Here is an 8,018-nt window from a genome sequence, read left to right as displayed (position 1 = left end):
TATGACAATTCATCCCAAGTAATGTAGGAAAGGTTACGTTTTTGATGGTACAAACATGAACTACATGAGCAAGCACTGTGTGGAGAAAAGTACTTCATCCTTTGCATACCATCCTGTAACATTGCAGCATTGCACTGAGGGTCAGTTCAGTCCAGTTGCTCAATCATGTCCAACTCTTTGTGATCCCATGGACGGCAGCACGCCAGGCTTCCCTTCACCATTTCCCGGAACTTGCTCAAACTCATGTCCATTGAGTCAGTGATGCCATCCAACTATCTCATCCTCTGGCGTCCCCTTCTCCTCCTGCCTTGAATCTTTCCCAACGTCAGAGTCTTTTCCAATGAGTAAGTTCTTCGCATCAGGTGGCCAAAGTATTGGAGCTCCAATTTCAGCATCATTTTGTACATATACAAAATATATGTATATGTATGGCTGATTCATTTTGCTGTACAGTAGAAACTAGTACAACATTATAAAGCAACTATACTCTAATAAAAGTAAATTTTTTAAAAAAAGGGAAAGCAAGCCAGGAATCCTGCTGTATAGGAACCATGTTTCCTGTGAAAAGAGGGGTGTATTCTGCATCCCAGCAACTAATAACACACTCCCTCCTTGCTCACCCAGAAGGCTGTCACTATGGTTCTATCTCTTTTCCCCTCTGCTCCCCAAAGTCTGTCCTGTGTCCTGGGCACTAACTTCAGCTCTAGAGCTCCTTGTCTTACCCAGTATCTCTGCTGTGACTCCTGTCACAGCAAAGGGATCCAGCTAGCGGTCCTGGGGCTCAGGGGCAGCTGGTCTACCCCCATCCTTGGGACTGGAGATATAGAGCAGTCCCTGTGGGTGGGGCCAGCAGAAGCATGAGGGTTCTAAGACCTGAAGAAACCTGCAGACTGGCACAGGGCCCACTTATGCAATGAGCCTCTTTGTTTCATCAATTGCCAATCCTCATGTACTCAGGGACACATCACAGTTGCTTCTCTTGTAGCAAATCTAATTCCAGGTTCCTGTGCAGGGCACAGCTCTGCCACTGGATCTGGACTTCTTAAATGAAAAGTATCACTGGCTGCAGAATGGCCTTAGATTTTATAACTCAGCTTGGGGTAAACACACTGAAAGACTCAAGTACCTAAAGGCAGGCTCAGTACACAGAGCAAATAGAGTTAGGGAGGTTTGTTTGCACAGGAGTAACCCAGGGCAATGGCACCCCACTCCAGTGTTCTTGCGTGGAGAATCCCAGGGACGGCGGAGCCTGGTGGGCTGCAGTCCATGGGGTTGCTGAGGGTTGGACAAGACTGAGCAACTTCACTTTGACTTTTCACTTTCATGCATTGGAGAAGGAAATGGCAACCCACACCAGTGTTCTTGCCTGGAGAATCCCAGGGACAGGGGAGCCTGGTGGGCTGCCGTCTATGGGGTCACATAGAGTTGGACACGACTGAAGGGACTTAGCAGCAACCCAGGTCTTCCTTTCACTTTAGTGATCATCCTGATTCCCTCTCATGCCAATGTTCTTTATCTCCTCACCTCCCTGTGCTGGAAACTTGAACTCTGAGATTCTCATTGCTCAAAATCTTATAAGTAAGCCAAGCAGTTTGTGATGCATGGATGAGTTTTTGTTATTGTTGTTGTCATATTTTTATGCTTTCCATGCATTAAATTCACTTTCTCTTGTTTTCACCCTGGCCTGCTTATTGCAATCACTTCCTGTGAAGTAGCATAATCTAAAAACACCCAGAGGAAAGTCTATAAAATCTGTCAAGACTTTTCCACTGTGATATATTTTTCTTTTTAATTTTGAAAAAAATTTTGAATTTATACAAAAGTTGAAAGGAGAGTTCCATGAGCTGTTTTTCCTTGAACTAACTGAGACAAATGAAGGTGGATGCCCACCACCTCCTTCCTGGGTTTCCCTCATAGCTCAGTTGGTAAATAATCCACCTGCAATGTAGGAGAGCCCAGTTCAATTCCTGGGTTGGGAAAATCCCCTGGAGAAGGGAAAGGCTACCACTCCAGTATTCTTGGACTTCCCTTGTGGCTCATCTGGTAAAGAACTCACCCACAATGCAGGAGACCTGGGTTTGATTCTTGGGTTGGGAAGATCCCCTGGAGAAGGGAAAGGCTACCCACTCCAGTATTCTGGCCTGGAGAATTCCATGGACTATACAGTATGATAGAATCAGACACGACTGAGTGACTTTCACTTCACCTTCACCTCACCTCCTTCCTCTCCCTTCCACTTGCCAAATACAGCAATGTGTATTTTCTACAAACAAGGGCATTCTCCTACTTCATCATGATCATCAAATAGCCATCAAAATCAGGAAATGATCCTTGATTCATGACTACCTCTAATCTTCAGAGGCACAGTCACATTTTGCCAATTTCCTCGATAGTGTCCTTCAGAGCAAAAGATTTCCTTTTAGAATAATCTGCTGCTTTTAGTTGTCATGTCTGTTTTTCTTCAACTTGGAGCAATGCCTCAGTCTTTTCTTGACTCTGGTGATTTTGATAGTTATTTTGAAGCTATACCTCTCTATGTGGGTTTGTCTGGTGTATCCTCATGACAAATTCAACATGTGTGTCTTTGATAGAAATGTCAAGGAATTGTTGCCCTGTTATTCATATTGTACCTTATTAGGTTGCACTTGACATTTAGACATTTGCCCTGTTAAATATGTGATTCGCTTTGATCATTTATTAAGGTAGTGCCTGCCAGGCTTCTACATATAGTGACTATTTTCCCCTTTGTGATTAGTAAGTGTTGGGGGAGAGAGTACTTTGAAACTATGTGAATATCCTGTTCTTCATCAAACTTCCAACTTATTCATTTATTTATTGTACAACTGTAGCCTCATGGTTTCTCACTTTTTTAGTAGTTTATATTATCTATTATTTTCTTTATTTATTTTGATGCTCAAATTGTCACAGATTTGGCCATTGGGAGCCCCTTAAATAGACTTCTGTGTCCTTTTGACATGTCTCCATCATTCTTTGGGTACTTCCTTGCTTTTTTTGGCACAAAATATTCTAGTCTCCTCTTTTGTGCTCCGTGTCCTAGCCCTGGGGTCAGCCATTTCTTCAGGAAGCCCTTTCTCCAAGGTTTTTTTAAGGATAGTTATGGTATTTAAGCCAAATTCTGGCTAAAAGCTAAGAATGCTTGTCACTCTTGGAGTGTTGCTATTCCCAGACTCTTTGAATGAACAGATAGAGGGACTTTATGAATGTAAGTTCACACACAGAGTTACATCTCCATTTTATATCAGCATTGAAAATTATGACTAGGCATTGTCTGTTCAAGTTTCAATCCACCACCACAAGTTTCCTTTTAGTTTCTTGTCCTCTACATTAGGAACTCTCATTCCTAAATGGGAAAACTGGGTCAGATTTTTCTTTAAATAACTGTGTATTCCTAAAGAGTTCCAGAAAGTGTCACAGTGGCATGAGGATTGTTTTGAGCTGAAGACATTTGGGAATTAATTGGCAAGCACAGGATAGTGCTTTCTCTGTACTCCCCTTATATCTCTGAATATACTGAAGGCATTTAATTTTATCATAGCAAGATAGGAAATTGTGTGAAATTGTGTGAAAATACACAAAATCCATTTCTTGCTCATCTGTGATGGGAATTCAGTAGGATAAGGATAGGGGGGTGGGTGTAGCTGAGAACTTCCCCCTCTGTGTATATCTGTATTTCTGGACTAATGTATGTGAATTATTTGTTCCACAGTCAGTTGTTTAGTTGCTAAGTCATGTCCAACACTTTTGCAACCACGTAGACTGTAGCTCGCCAGGCTACTCCCTCCATGGGATTTCCCCTGTAAGAATATTGGAGACGGTTACCATTTCCTTCTCCAGGGTATCTTCCTGACCCAGGGATCAAACCTGCATCTCCTGAGTTGGCAGGTGGATTCTTTACCACTGAGCAAACCAGGTAGAACTGAATGCAGTTGGTGAATAGATTCATAAAAGCAACTTTGGTGCTGTGAAAAGCATAAAAGTCTTAAGAAATAAATTTGATATTGAGATCTTACAGTGTCTTTCTTCCTGGGAAATATAAGCAGATTTTTAGAAGAAGAAATACTTACAAAGAAAACAATTTCTAACTGAGGGAGATCTTAGATATCATCTTTCTACACTCTTTCATTTCTCAGAAAATAATACTAAGGACCATAGAGATCACACGACTTAGCCATAGTCACCGCAGGGTCCAGCAAGGGAAGTCTGCTGGCCCAGCTCGTAGAGGGAGTTGGAGTCTTGTGATCACATACTTTCCCTCATAAACATGTATGCCAAGTGGGAGATACCCTCTCCTATTCATAGAAAATACCCAGAGCCCTGCTGATGTCTGCCTTTCTAGCTTCCTTAGGAGAAGTAGAATTATATTGAAACAAAAGCAGTTGAATTTGGGGCAGATCCTGGAAAATGAGCAAGATTAAGAATTAGCCCTTCTGGCGAAGTGAAACACTCAGGTCAGGGAATGATTACAGGCTGGATCCGATTGCAATGAGGGAAGGCATCAGGACTGTTTAATTCAAAGTTCAAAGCAGGTCAGCCAATAGGTCAAGACACTGAACTTAGTGACCCCATAATAAACCTCACTTACGTAAATGTGAGACTTATCCCCTAAACTTGATAAAGCTGACTCTCTTCACCTTAGATGCCGGCATGACTTCCCAACTCATGTGGTTTGTCTCTTGACAATACCCCCCACCTGAATAATATCTCCCACCACAGGGCACAGCAGGAAGAGCTGGAAGGGGGAAATCCAAGGTTAGAAGAAGGGGATTATTTCACAATGAGAGACTGTAGCTGTCTGGGAGTCCATTCCGAGAACGGGTTCCCCGCCCACGGCACAGCAGGCAGCACAGTGTAGTGAGAACCCTGCCCTGGGAGTCGGGGACCTGAGACTGGAGCTGAGCTGATGTTCCAGCTGCCAAGACGCATCCGTCCGACCTTGGACCGCTCTGGCCCTCAGTCTACTCAGGTGTATAAAGCTTGTGTGCAGTTCATCCTTGAGTTCAAGATAACTGTCTATACCTTTTATGAGTTGAAGCGTTTTCCGTGGCACCAAGAGACTTCTACCCCAGCCTGCATTTTATTTATGTGCCATCTCCTGTCTCCTCCGGGCCACATGGAAAAATTTGCCTTTTTCTAAACACACGGTGCGGAGAAGGCAATGGCACCCCACTCCAGTACTCATGCCTGGAAAATCCCATGGATGGAGGAGCCTGGTAGGCTGCAGTCCATGGGGTTGCTAAGAGTCAGACACGACTGAGCGACTTCACTTTCACTTTTCACTTTCATGCATTGGAGAAGGAAATGGCAACCCACTCCAGTGTTCTTGCCTGGAGAATCCCAGGGCCAGGGGGGCCTGGTAGGCTGCCGTCTATGGGGTCGCACAGAGTCAGACATGACTGAAGCGACTTAGCAGCAGCAGCAGCAACAAACACACGATGTTTTGCCGAATGTGTCTAGTATCTCTTGCTGGCCTTTTTTCTGAATTGCCCTTGCTCTACTCTTAATGATGGGGCGGGAACCCCATTTATGCTTAAACGTGTTCCCCAGGGAACTCTGCTCTGGAACCTTCCCTGATTTCCCCTCACTCCACCCTATTCCTCTTGTTGCTTTTTGATAACTCCACCCTCATCTCTCCTGGAGTTCTTCTCAAGGTCTGGTTTGTATTACGACTTGAGAGGCTGCTTCTGTTGGAGAGAATTCTCGGCACTTGGGTCTTAAACAAAAGTCCGTGATTTAGTTGCTTAGCCCCTCTGAGGAGAAGACAAGTATGTGGCTCTGGGGGAGAGTGCAGATCTGACGTTCCTAGTGCCCTGCCCTCCTCTCTTACCAGCTGTTTTCTTTCACACAGGTGTCCTGATCAACAATTAATGCCCCTGTGATAAGCCACCAGAAGAACTGGCACAAGTGGCTATCCCTGATATGAAAGGGGGGGGTCACTGGGGCTTGCTTTAGGGGAGAAGCAGGGCCACGAAGGGGAGCGGCTTTCCTAAAATAGTTGAAACCCAAAGACCACTGAAGAACCCAGGTTAATTAGATAATTAGATAAGCAGATCTTCTTCAATCAGGAACAGCAGAAACCTGTCTTTCTTTTCTCAGATACCCTGGGCAATGTCTGACCTCGTTTTAAGAAGACCCAGGACTGGGAACTGGAGTGGGAAAGGACATATGGAGGATGTGTGTGTCCTTGGGCTGAGGAAACAGTGATAATGTGGAGAGGCTGGGAGGTGGAAGCGGGAGGTGGGGGCCCAGCCCTGTGTGCACCCAAGTCCAGACTATGGACTGCACCTGGCGGGTCACAGGGGAGTCAGAGCCACCCTCTGGGAAAGGGCAGCCTGTGCTCAGGTGTTGGAACCCCTCTCCCTTTTATCTTTTGACTGCATCTCGTGTCTTGTGGGATCTTAGCTCCCAGACCAAGAATGGAACCTTGACTCTTGGCAGTGAAAGGACAGAGTCCTAACCATTGGTCCACCAGGGAATTCTGGGAACCCCTTTCTTTCCAGTTTGTGCTGCTGGGTGTATGAGGGTGGGATGGACAAGAAGAGGCATGGGAAGTCTTGCAAAATGGGAATCATCAACAGGAACCTGCACAGCCTCGAAAGCCATTTGTCCTCTTATAATTGATTTGTCATGAGAGGTGAAGTGTTGGGATGTCAGCAGGAAGTGGAAATTGGGAGAAGACTGTACAGTTTCCCTGGGGAAGGGGCTGCTCAGTAAAGGCTGATAAATGCATAGCTTTGTGACAGGCTTGATGGGCCACTTGGGCTGTTTGACTCCTAGGGAACTCCCAAATTACCTCCATCCACGATGACCTCTGTCTCCAAGGAGTTGGCTTCAGAGAACCCAGAACCCAGAGCCCCACTCCGGAAGAGGAGCCAGGAAAACTGTATAGCCTGGGAGAGAGGAGAGTGTGGGGGTGTGGGTGGGCCTGGCCACAGCCTCTCTAAGGAGGTTCTTTGGGGCCTGGGGCCCAGTGGTGTGGTAAAGTAGTTCTAACCTTCCTGGGCTGCCTCTGAATTTAAGGGGATTTCAGGGGTTAATTTCCAAGCATTCTGCAAAGGGAACAAACATGAACTTTCCTTCACTTTCTCACTTGGGCCTGGATCAGCCAGTCACTGATGTGGCTTTATGATGTGATGTGGTCTCAGGAGCCTGCCTTGAACACACCACCCCTCACAAGCATGAAGACTGGGGCCCTGGATAGTTCAGTCATGTGACAGGAAGAGTGTGGATATTGCCAAGAGTGGTAGGAACCCTGACACTGCACAGTCCCTTCCCCAGTAGGATAAGCTCGGGATCCCAAGGGCTTGGGTATGTCAGTCATATTCAAACTTTTCAAGACTCAGGACACCATCCCCTTGCTTCTCATTTGCCTGCAACTGGATGTCCTCTGAAACATCATCCCCTTTACACTCAGGCTTATCATCAGTCTTCTTGGAGAGATGTCAGAGTGTCAGGAACTCTATACCTCTATTCAGGGGAAAAAAAAATCCATGTATATCCACTCTGGTCGAATGAAGTTGTTTAATACAAAGATCAAAGTCTTATTCTGTGTTTGGAAATAAGGCTTAATTCAGTTTTACTGGGCTTCAGATGGTTTTGGATTCTTAAGGAGGAAGGTAAAAGAAGAGAAAAGCTTCTGCATAGAGATGTGGAAGAGATAAGCAGGGGAGGAAGCTCAGAGAGGGAGGCTGAGATCTGGAGACACAGGAAGGAACTTCTTTGAGGAAATTGTATTCCTGTCTCTCCTATGCCCCTAAATATTCTCCTCTTGCTTAAATGTTTGAGAATCAACTCTTAAGCGTTCATGTCCTAACACTTTCAGTGTCTGAGTCCGAATGGAGGGAAGGGAAAGGAAGAGTTCCCAAAGGATGAGATCTTAACCTGGAGATCCCTGACTCTGCCTCTCTGCCTGCAGCCTCTTGCCCAGTTCTTCACTCTGACCTGTCACATGGGGTCACACAGAGTTGGGCACGACTGAAGTGACTTAGCAGCAGCAGCAG

This window comes from Oryx dammah, unplaced genomic scaffold (genome assembly GCF_014754425.2).
Source record: "Oryx dammah isolate SB20612 unplaced genomic scaffold, SCBI_Odam_1.1 HiC_scaffold_26, whole genome shotgun sequence".
Classification (NCBI taxonomy): domain Eukaryota; kingdom Metazoa; phylum Chordata; class Mammalia; order Artiodactyla; family Bovidae; genus Oryx; species Oryx dammah.
This window is presented reverse-complemented; position numbering follows the sequence as displayed.